Here is a 9,975-nt window from a genome sequence, read left to right as displayed (position 1 = left end):
GAGAAGCTTCGGTGAACTCCTGTACTGAAAGGCGAGGCCTCAGTCGACGGAAAGAGGAGTTCTGGGATTGGTCAAGTGCCCAGGTAAGGACATTGAACGAGGGGACCAAAATAGTATAGAGGGGTCCCCCTGAAAAGAGTTCCGTCCCTTTTGTCATCCCGGGAAGCTCCCGAGTGAATGTCAGACTGCGGCGCTCGAGGACCCTGTCAGACTGAGTCGAGTTTAGCAGATGAGGCCCCTCACATCCCCGTTTCCTCCATAGGTTTTGGACCCCTTTCACACACCGCCCCCCAGGAAGTGTCGGTGAAGTCCTGTACTGAAAGACGCGGCCTCAATTCACAGTGAGAGGCGTTCAGAACTGGTCAAGTGCCAAGGTAAGGACATTGAGTGAGGGGACCAATAATGTCAGAGTAGAGAGGGCCACACCTGAAAAGAGTTCCGTCCCTTTTGTCATCCCGGGAAGCTCCCGAGTGAATGTCAGACTGCGGCGCTCTAGGACCCTGTCAGACTGAGTCGAGTTTAGCAGATGAGGCCCCTCACATTCCCGTTTCCTCCCAAGGTCGGACCCCTTTCATCCTCCCTCCCTTCCTCGAACAGTGTCGGTGAAGTCCTGTACTGAAAGGCGAGGCCTCAGTCGACGGAAAGAGGAGTTCTAGGATTGGTCAAGTGCCAAGGTAAGGACATTGAGTGAGGGGACCAATTATGTCAGAATGGAGAGGGCCACACCTGAAAAAAGTTCCGTCCCTTTTGTCATCCTGGGAAGCTCTTGGAGTGACCGTCTGACTGCGGCGCTCGAGGACTCTGTCGGACTGAGTCGAATCTACCAGATGAGGGCACTCACATCCCCCCTTTTTCCCTAGGTCGTGGACTCCTTTCATCTGTCCTCCTGCCACATCCCTGCCTGCTCCCACCGCCTAGAGTGAGCATGTCTCAGCGTCAGGAGAGTCCACATTACACACAGGAAGAGGAACAGGCCCAGAGTGAGACCCAGGGCCTGGGGGCTGCACAGGTCTCCAAGGCTCAGGAGGAGACCACAGCCTCCTCCTGCGGTCTTCTAATGCTCGGGAACCCAGAGGAGGCTCTGGCTGCTGGCCCAGCTGGTGTCCCAGAGGGTCCTCAGAGTGCCTGTTCCCCTTCCACCGCCTCCAGTCCTCTCTCGCCCAGTAAAGCAGATGAGAGCGCTGGCAGCCAAGAGAAGGTGGTTAGTGCAGCTTCTTCAATGTCCCTGTTGCACACTGGGAGCTTGCCTGCAGACCCTTTAGATCAGAAGGTGACTTTGTTGTCACGGTTCATGCTGCGAAAGCATCACATGTTTGAGCCGATCACGAGGGCAGACATGATTGATGCTTTCAAAGAGTATGCGCATGAATTCCCTGAGATCTTCAGGAAAACCTGTCAGTACATGGAGATGATCTTTGGAGTTGATGTGAAAGAAGTAGACCCCACCAGCCACAGCTATGCCATTGTTAACAAATTAGGCCTCACCTATGATCTAAGGCTGAGTAGTAATGACCCCGTGCCCAAGACCAGCATCCTGATAGCGGTCCTAGGTGCGATCTTCGTGAATGGCAATCGCGCCACTGAGGAGGATATCTGGGAACTGCTAGAACCGATGAACTTACGTCCTGGGTTGAGCCACTTCATGTTTGGGGAGCCCAGGAAACTCCTCACCCAAGATTTGGTGCAGGAAAAATACCTGGAGTACCGCCAGGTGCCCAACAGTGATCCTCCATGCTACGAGTTCCTGTGGGGTCCAAGGGCCCATGCTGAAGTCAGGAAGATGAAATTGCTGGAGTTTTTGGCCGACTTCCATGGGGCTGAACCCTTTTTCTTCCCATCCCAGTATGCAGAGGCTTTGAGAGATGAAGTAGAGAGATCTCAACGTAGAGCAGCAGCCGAGGCAGTGGCTACTGGGGTGGCCAGCGCAAGTTCCCCGGCCACACCCAGTAGCTCCTCCCACCCCTAATACAGTCTGAGGCAGATTCTTCAGGAGAGGTAGTGGAGTGCTGGGGTGGGCTGTAGGGAATACAGTGCATTACATCGTTGTGTCACTTCTATATGGTTAAGAGGGAGGTTTATCTTTTGGGGGGAATTAGTTTTCAAATGTAGCTCCTTTTAAGAAAACTTTTCATTAGTTTCAGAATCTAAGTTTTAGTATGATGGTCATACATGTATTGCTGTTCATGAAATTTAGGAACACAAGTTTTGTTTGTTTGTAAACCAAATAGTGAAACTGTCTTCTTTTGTATTCTCAAAAAGATAACATGACATCTGAATAGGCATTACCTTGAAACTGTCAGAGAACTCAGCAGTAAAATAGTTGGGTTCAATGAGAGAACAATTCTTGGCTTCACTTATTCCTTTTCATCTGCTGTTCTGTAAAATTAAATGACACATGCATGTATTTGCTATGAGAAATAAATCTTAATAAATTAGACCCTATATACACTGGCTCATTTATTCCCTGAACATTAATCCAGCCCCTGTTCTTTGGAAAGCACTCTGTTAGTACTGGGGATGCTAGGATAAACAAGGCTCCCTACCAACCCATAAAATTGGAGAGACTAGGAGCAGGAGTCATGTAGAGGCGAAGGTGGATGGCCTTTCACACCAAAAGAAAAAGTCAGAAGAAGTCAGGAGGTGGTGGGAGGGGTTCATGGGAAGGCAGTCAGGTGCAAAGGTCCTGAGACAAAGCAGGCTGAGGCCTTGGTCAACTGCAAGTCCTTCAGTGGGAGGTAACTTTAAATTCAACTGCATGGTCCAGTAGAGGAGCCTGTGGGAGTGGTGAGCAGGGGCCTGGAATGGGAAATATTTCTTAGCAGTTGTTTTGGGATCGTGGGTAAACCACATCCCACCTGGTTGAAGAATGGAAGCTATCCTGCTTACTTGTCCAATGCAATTGAATACAGTGCACAGATTTGGTGTTTTCTGACCATCATCTTCAAGGAGTTTGTGAGAAAGGAGGGTGATACCTTCTTGAGGTAAGATACCCAGAAGCTGGCACTCTTTGCTCCGGGCTAGGAAATCCTGAACCCACATCATTCAAGGGATATTTTTAAATAGGTTATGTTCAATATAGTTTGGCAAACTAGGCAAGGCCTAGACTTTTGGAGCACGTGAGGGAATGAAAAGAGAGATGTATTGTTGCAAGGACAGCTGGGAGGGGGGAAGGAGGTGGTCCTTGACAAGAATTCTAGGAGCTTTGAATTGTATCCAGTTGGGAAATACCTCCTTCCCCAAAGCCCATATTAAATAATATATCCTCCAATAGGGAAGCATCCTGGATCTCTGAGTCACCTGCTAGAAAAATCCCCTGCCAAAAGACATCAAATTTTATAGGCACAAGAAGTAAACCTTTGCTGTGTCAAGCCATTCAGATTTTAGGTTTTATGTTGTGCATCAGCTAGCAGTTATTTTATCTAACTAATAAACAGGTGCTTTTTATGTTGTTAAGGTTATTTAAAAATTTTAATGACAAAGCTAATAATGGTGCATAGATTCCAGCTGCAAATATTTCTGACATACATAAATCTATCTCCTCCCATTACAGTGGTCTTACAAAATTAAGCTCTCTTCTCAGAGGTAACTGCAATAAAAATACAGTATGTATTATTTTAAAGATAATTTTATGCTTTTAATACATAGTTGTGCTATAAAAATATATTGTGATTTTTTAATATAATGGGTAGTAATGTACATATTGTTCTCCCATTTACCTTGTCATTTAATAAAATGAATGCAACATCATTCCATGACAACACATATAAATCTAGCTCTAGGATTCTAAATACAAATGTTCCATAACAGTTTATTCTCCTTCTGATACATATGTAAGTAGTTCTCATTAGTTTCTATGGTTAATAGAACCAAAATCAACATCTTTGGACATCAATTCTTGGGGAAATGTGCCTAGGAAAGACAGTGAACAGATTGGGATAAAGTAGAGAGGTTATGAAAATTTTAAATTTTTATAAATATTACCAATATCATCCCACCAATCTACTAGTTCATAGTTTCACAAATTAATGTATGTAAGTACTCTGCACTCCATATTTTGTTTTTCTAATCATTTAACTTTTGGTCAGACATATTAAAAAATGTCTCACAGTTATATTAATTTGTATTTCCTTGTTTTCTAACTAGGTTGTGCAGAAAATTAACTTACTCTCTTGCCCATATAAAGCTCGGTTTCTACAGAGATGTTCTGAGTCACAGGATTCCTCTGAATGCGCTTTAAAACTGATGTCAACAAGACATTTTCTTTCTACATTGAGAAGCAAAAAGTTAGGATAGACAGGTGCCAGAGATTGGGGACAGACAATCTCAGCTAGTGAGGGGCATGAGGAGGGTTGTGGGGAGAGCAAGTTCTAGAGTCTGTGAGAAAAACCAACAGCAAAACCAAGTCCAGAGCACTCCTGGCAGGCTGTCAGGCAGGGATCTGAATCTAGAATTCAGCATCATGTAGAAAACTGACCATACGGAGAGAAGGTGGTGGACCAGGGTTGAGCATCCAGGAACACTTACATGAGTAGGCTTGGAACTTTTCTGACTCAGCTCTGCAGGCTGAAAATTGCCAAGTCATTTAAGTGGGCAGGTCTACTGGGTAGATGAAAGAACCCAAAACATGTAAGACATTCCACCCTACCTTAGAATGCTCTCAACATATTGTCAGGCAGAATATAGCTGGCTCCTCTGTATTACCTAGTGATGCTATTGATGGATTCAGGCAGAGCAACATCTCTTGATGACCCTGGGAGTCCAGTGTACCCACAATGTACCTGGGCTGGGAGCTATCTTTATGTCTCCTGGAGATGGCTATTTCTTACCTTTACTTAGGTTATGGCTATGTGAATGGGTGAGGCTACGAATGATGATACACAGTTGAAGCAGGCCACGAGTATCATGAGTACTGGAAGGGAATATACCGTCGCGAGGAAGGAGAAATTGGAGGGAGAATGCCTTAAGGAACTAATTAGCTCAGTGGCTGCAGGTAAAAGACTAGGTGTGGACATGTCTCAAAGAACAATCCAGATGGTGTTCTTAACTCAGACTGCCTTCTCATACCTCCTGTCTTTCTCGCACACCAGGTGGGTGCCCTGGGGTTGTTTGCTGGCCTGTGTTGTCACCAGATACTTTCTGGTATAGGGGACTGAGCCAAGGAGCAGACATTTGCAGAGTATATGGTGTGCTGATGGAGATGACACACTTCATTGTTAAATTGACAGGGGATGATGGACATGTGTGGGACACAGTGAGGGAAGCAAGATGTACCATACTGTTGCCAGCATACCCGCCTCCAAGATGAGAGTGTTAGGGTCTGGGAAGGACACATCGATGATCGCATTCTCAGTGGTATTTTCTCATGGGAATTCATGGAGGCAGAAGACTCTATTAGGGCTTATTTTGAATTAGTGAATGTTAGCTCTGGTACTTTGGATGATTGATTGATTGATTGATTCATTCATTCATTCATCCAGCAAGCTGTTATTGAACATATGCTGAGGGCAAACACTGGGTAAACAAAACAAGAGGAAATGGCAAAGTAGTTGATTCAGGTTATGGATGTGAGGATGATCAGGAGGAGACAGATTAGAGTTTTAGGAAGTTAGGGACTATGTGAAAGGGTAGGGGATATTCTGTAACGACTGAGTCTTGAAAGTTGGCTGACTAGGTCGAGGCTATTCCTCTTAGCTGAGACTGAGGATAAAGAGGAGGATGAGTTGTAGAGATGAGGAAGGGTGGGTGGATGAGGACAGTGTGGCCCATGTACGTGGTAAAGTTCTGCTGGCTGTCCTGGTGGAAGTGTCCAGAGGGAAGTAGAAAACAGACGTCTAGCTATCAGAAGTGCCTGAGCTGCAGGTTAGGTTTGGCTGCATCATGAGCTGTCATTTGAGGCCATGGGTGGAGGTAAAAATCAAGTATTTAGCATACTGAGGCCTATATTCTGTCTCCTCCCCTGCAAACATTATTGAAAACCAAATGACACTAACCTTTAATAAATCCAGGGAAGAGGTTAAAAGGGGAAAGTACTCACCCAGAAATCTACCAATCAGAGGACGCTGTACTGTGTTTCCTTAAGCTCTCTCTTTTAAGCATATACTTGTGCTTTTGCCTACTATTGCCTATGCCTGTATATATATATATATATATATATATATATATATATATATATATATATATATATACATAATGATTTTTCAATCTTCAATCTGCGATTTTGGGTCTCTGCCTACTATTGCCTGTGCCTGCAATGTTGGGTCTCTTTTAGGCTTCTGTTCTTGATAGCCTTGGTTCAAGGCTGAGCTTACATCCACAATACACAGATACTTATCTGCTATGACTAATATGGCTGTACTAGGCAGCTGGCAACTCTGCAGTAACTCAAGTTCCTCATGACATACAGAGAAAGGGGCTAGAGCCAATCTTGGATTCAGGGCTCTGGAGGCCAGAACTTCATGACATATCCTTTATCTAACTGGAGGACAGTGATTGTCAAAATTTTAGACATAAGACTACATATCCTATCTGATGTCTTTCCCTGAAATCGAAGCCGTAAACATAAGAAATGCTGAGCGGTCTGGGTAAAGTGGGGATTGCAAGCCCAGAGTCTTGTCTCAGCCTTTTCTTATCCACCTGGGGATAGTGAGCCTGATACTCTCAGAACTCTAGGGTGCTCCCTGAACACTGATGGGAAAGTGCAGTGCTAGAAGTTCCCAGCTGGCTGAGTCCTCTTCTCCACCATCCACCCCCCACCCCCGCGTCCTTTCCTCTGGCGATGGTGGAAGTCAGCACCTCTTATAGCCCCTCACACTGATGTCTGTTACTGATTTTTTGATAAAAAGACAATAAAACTTGGTACTTTCTAAAACAAAACAAACAAACAAACAAAAAATAACACTGAACCTGACTTTGTGTAGTGTGGAGCCCACTACTCCACCTACCCCCTTCTACCCAATCAGGCCACAATGCTGCCACCCCTTACATACCCCAACCACACTTCCCTCTGCTGTGCCAAGGCTGTTGCTTCAGTTATTTAAATAAAAAGAAAGTGGAACTGGGAAAAAAAAAAAAAAGACATGGACTTCATCTAGGGTTGCCAGTCGTCCTGAACACACAGGACATGTACTCTGGGATTTTGGCCTGCATTCTATGTCAACTTTGTCAGGATACCCTCAATGTCTTGTATTCAGCTTTTTTCAATAAGTTAGACAAATTTAGAAATTAGAGCTATTTTTCAACCATAGTGATTGGTGATTAAATCACTTGTGTGGAAAATCATACCTGCACAAATAAAGGTCTGCTCTCTCCAGAGGTTTGGCAGGGGTGATGGTAGTGGTGGTAGTATTTAAAATAGGAAAAGGAAATAAGAAAGAAAGAGCCTGGTTTTTGGCCATAGTCCCAAGTTATGAACAAGTAACCACCATTAACTAAATATATAACCAGTGCAATCAACCTATCAATGACTGTCTCTGGAAACTAAGTGCCAGGCTTCTGAAAATCAGCCAATCAGTGATACCCCCACAGACACCTGTCCTGAAAGTCAGCCAATCAGCAACAGCCTCACACTTCCAGGCAGCATCCCATCAGCAAGTTCTTTTCTCCAGGGGTCATGCTTCTGAAAGTCAGCACTTCAATAGCAACCATACTCTAATGACCACAGGAATACAGTCCAAAGTTTGCCAATTCCTAACACTCCACCTCTGAATGTCCACCCACCCTTGAATCCCCAAACTAACTAAAATCTCATACAAGATCAGCTCTGGCAATGTTCAGGAAGAATGTGTCTTATAATACAATTCTCCCCTCAAGCAAATGAGAAGTTCTTTTTGCATCAAATAGGGATTTCAAGTTATTCTTAATTCACAAGTTCCCAACCCTTTCAACCATTCAACAAACCCTATTTACAGACTTGCTCAGACTTGTGAGTGACAGGCATACTGGCTGACGTCCTCATGAGATTTTCAAATTCAATCTTTTCAAATCCTTTTATGGTAGCTTTCATCTATTTTTGTGTATACTTGAACCTCAAAATGCCCAAACATATGTTTAAATATCGTGGTAAGTTTTATGAATGGTAAACATTTTTTAAATGAGGAATAAGTCCTTGGAAAGATGTTTGTGCCATTTGCAATATTTCATTCAACAGAGAAAATAGTGGAAATTCAGATGTAAACAAGCATATACTAACAACTGAGCATAAGGGTTGTATGATTTCCTTAACTAGTAATTTAAATTAGACATTTAAAAATAGTGCATTTTTTGTTTGTTTGTTGAAGGGACAATCAGCTTACAGAGATAAAAGTAATCACAGCACAAGTTGTAATGGCTTTCTATACTGTATATCTATCAATTTTTCACCTTAGGTTGGAAACAAATTTTGAAGTCTCAGAACCAAATCTATTGCAATAATAAAAAATACAGTAGCTTAATTTATTACAGAGATTACCAAAGGTTTAAATACCTCACCTTTTTGACACCATGGCTGCAGAAGAAAAAGCTTTCTTATAAGAGTATTGTGAGTAAACTTCTTTGCAGATGTGGCTTCAGACAATAGAACATTTTTGAACATGACTTTTTCTTTTAGTTAAGAGTTAATGAATTAAAGTAGTTAAAGTTGACATCAATAAAGTATGTATGATTCTGTGGTAGATATTGGCTGTACTACCTACCTATATTCTGCGTAATGCAATGCAAACAGCATCTGATATCCTTTTTGTTGACACTGAAGTGATAATCACAAAATGATTGTTACTTCAGAATTTATATTTTTGAATGGAGTTATTAAAGGATTTCAGTGAGTTTGTTAGTATTTAGAATTCTTTAATTCTCATTCAAAAGTCCATTGATTCCCTTTAACAAATGAAGTTGAAAGAAACTTCAATTTATCTGAAGTTCTAATTTCACATTTTAATCCTGAAGAAAAGTCCCCCAAATTATTGTTGACTTTTCAAATAAGTCACTGAGTAAAGTCTACTTATTTCTTGTTTATACTTTTTAATATTTCTCTAGAAATAAGATTATGTACTTTGAAAGAAGAGCAGTATTGTTAAAGTGATACATTGATTAAAGGAACTTGTTGAATGTGTTAGAGAAAGAACTGGTAAAAAAATTGTTTCCCTTTACATGTCAAGGCTGTTCTTAAAAAGAACATTACTTATGAACAGGAAAAGGAAGTCTGACTTGGAGTGGATAATTATTATGAACCTTGTCAAGACTATCATCTGAAATAAATTTCATCACTTGAAGAATTTGAAATAGTAGCATAGATGTTACTGAACATTCTTTCAGCAGGGAAGCAAGAAGAAAATAACAATAGATGACAATGTCCTCTTTTGTCTGTGAGCAGCATTAAAAAAAAAATGTTAAGAGAGGCAACACAATCCTGAGCAATGGAAAGGTGAGCTATGCCAGAAAGATGGTAATATGGGACTCAACAAAGCAAATTTGAAGAGCAGTTCTCAGAAATGTTAACTATGTCAGTACATTTTCAGTATACCAGTCCATAATGCTGTTGAGTATATATTTTCACTAATGAATTTTCTTTATTTTTATTTTTTAATACCTTTTATTGTTGTTCTATTACAGTTGTCCCAATTTTACCCCTTTGCTCACCTCCACCCAGCCCTCCTCCTGCTCCCACTGTCAATCCAACTCTGTTGTTCATATCCATGAGTCACTCATACATATTCTTTGACTAGTCTTTCTCCTTCTTTTTTCACCCTAATCCTTCTCCCTCCACCCCTCTGTTTGCTGTCATTCTGTTCCTTGTTTCCATGTCTCTGGTTCTATTTGATCATTTGTTCCTTTTGTTCATTAGGCTCCTCTTATAGGTGAGATTCATATGGTATTTATCTTTCACTGCCTGGCTTATTTCACTTAGCATAATAGCCTCCACTTCTACGCCTGCTGTTGTAAAAGGTTACTTCTTTCTTCTGTGCAGTGTTCCATTGTGTAAATATACCACAGTTTTTTGAT

General features: G+C 42.1%; 1 pseudogene; it reads left to right on the top strand.

Annotated features, from left to right (window-relative positions):
• The first annotated feature begins 925 nt into the window (after positions 1–925).
• On the top strand, positions 926–1,966 carry LOC149991645 (melanoma-associated antigen B16 pseudogene; annotated as a pseudogene).
• Positions 1,967–9,975: the final 8,009 nt, after the last annotated feature.

Source organism: Furipterus horrens, unplaced genomic scaffold (genome assembly GCF_987537825.1).
Source record: "Furipterus horrens unplaced genomic scaffold, mFurHor1.1.pri manual_scaffold_17, whole genome shotgun sequence".
Classification (NCBI taxonomy): Eukaryota; Metazoa; Chordata; class Mammalia; order Chiroptera; family Furipteridae; genus Furipterus; species Furipterus horrens.
This window is presented reverse-complemented; position numbering and strand designations above follow the sequence as displayed.